The sequence below is a fragment of the Nuphar pumila genome, chromosome 7, assembly GCF_984573655.1.
Source record: "Nuphar pumila chromosome 7, dmNupPumi1.hap1.1, whole genome shotgun sequence".
Lineage (NCBI taxonomy): Eukaryota > Viridiplantae > Streptophyta > Magnoliopsida > Nymphaeales > Nymphaeaceae > Nuphar > Nuphar pumila.
In genome coordinates this window covers 10,639,539-10,641,530 of record NC_143255.1, presented here as the reverse complement: position 1 = coordinate 10,641,530, position 1,992 = coordinate 10,639,539, and the positions used below count along the sequence as shown (strand labels likewise).

The 1,992-nt window shown below is 35.5% G+C and overlaps 1 long non-coding RNA gene across 1 annotated transcript; it reads right to left on the bottom strand.

Moving 5' to 3' along the window:
* Window positions 1-982: 982 nt before the first annotated feature.
* On the bottom strand, window positions 983-1,472 carry LOC149831115 (uncharacterized). Its single transcript, XR_016432986.1, has 2 exons — window positions 1,375-1,472; window positions 983-1,266 (listed from the first exon to the last, which is right to left on the bottom strand). It is a non-coding gene; the product is annotated as an uncharacterized LOC149831115 (long non-coding RNA).
* Window positions 1,473-1,992: the final 520 nt, after the last annotated feature.

Below are 1,992 nucleotides of genomic sequence, written 5' to 3'. Positions count from 1 at the left end.
CCCCTCCTCCTGTAAGGAAAAAAACCCTGAATCAGGGTTCACAGCTCATCACCTGTCCCCTAATGGGCACAACTTTGACCGAGTCTTATATATATATATATATATATATATATATATATATATATATATATATATATATATATATATATATATATATATAGCCGAGTCCCCGTGTCCAAATTTTTTGAAATTGCGCTGCACCCGTGTCGCACCCGCACCCATGTGACATAGATGAAAACCATATGCAAATTTCTACCCTTCTCTTTAAATCTTTTTATAAGTTATCTTAACAAGAAAATAACTTCTATCGTTGACCTTTCTGGCATAAAGCCAAATTGATTCTATGATACATTTGATTCTCTTCTTTGTTCTATTATCCTCTCCCACAGTTTCATGGTGTGGCTCATAAGTTTAACAACCCTTTAGTTAGAACAATTTTGATTATCACCCTTATTCTTATATATAAGAATCAACATACTCCATCTTTGCTCTTTCAGCTTTTTTTCTATAAATAAAATTTTATTAAACAATCTAGATAACCACGTTATTCTAATATTTCTCACTGACATCCAAAAGTGAACAGGTATATTGTCTGGCCCGAGTACTCTTTTCTTCTTTATTTTATTTATAGCCATTTTCACTTCTCATCAATTCTACCATTCTTTGGTTGGTTACTTAGTAGCCTACAATACCATGAAGACTCAAGTAGCTCACTAAGCTGCGGTGGCTAGCACAACTTCACTTACACCGAGACCAAGCAGCTTATGTGCTGCTTGACATGACCACTAATTGGTCTTTTATTTTGTCAACAAAAATTGCAGCTAAATAAAATGCTTACATGGCATTCACTGCCTTTGAAGCAGCTTTCGAGCTGCTTTGAGTCACCCAATTTCCATGTTGGCAATTACCTTACGGACTCTTTGTCAGATATCATGTAAGCTTCTACGCTTTGGATACTTTGAGAACAACAATCCTTTCATGCTAGAACAGAACGCTACCCAAGCAATCCTTGCCCATATCTAAGAGAGTATTCATAACAAATTAATCTTGTTTGTGGGAGAAAAGTGACATACTCAGGATCTAAGTATCCACGAGTGCCGGCAATATGATCAGTTGTAATATGTGTCATTTCTTCGGAGATAACTGTCTTGGATATCCCAAAATCTGCTATCTTTGCATCAAAATTCCCACTCAAGAGAATGTTGCTGGACTTGACATCCCTATGAATGATTGCTGGTTTGCATCCTGAATGCAAATAATCTAACCCTGCATTCCAAATTAGTACCCATTAATATGTCATGGTAAGAGAAGGAAAACGAAGATTAAATCAAGTGAAAGACAAAGATAAAGTTGTTAAGGTAATCATATACTGACCCTTTGCTGCACCCAAAGCAATGTTCAATCGTTGTTGCCAATTCAACAGAGCTGACCTTTCTGTTTCATGATCTGTAAAATGTACTGTACTCAACTTTTTTGAAAGCTTGAATTTGGATTTCTTGACTCACATTATGTCAAGCATCATGCAAACAAGTTAAATGGCCAAATTGTTAAAATCATATATATCGCTTTGATATGAGTCAGCTAGGATATGATACTCGAACTGTCTCCCAATCCGAAGCCAGATTTTTATTCTAGGTTGGTTATTGCATAGACAAATGAATTTAGGATGCCATTTTTCCCTTTTCCTTTTTTTTTTCAAGTTTTAGTTTGATACTTCGGTAGGACAATTCTCAGTAATCAACTTGTTGGAGAGTATTGCTCATGTTGTCTATACTAGCTTTAAATTCAAGCCAGTGGCTTACATATTAGATAACCTTTCTATGAAGTCCTGGCCATATGCTTGTTCTTTTCTAACTTCTTTACTAAGGTAACCGAGAATATTCATGAGAAGATTTGCCATCAATTTTTCGATGGAGGAGCACATAATTTGATACCAACAAACGAGTTCTCCCTAAGAATTGCTTGGTGCTAAAGTAATATGGAATTTAAGCT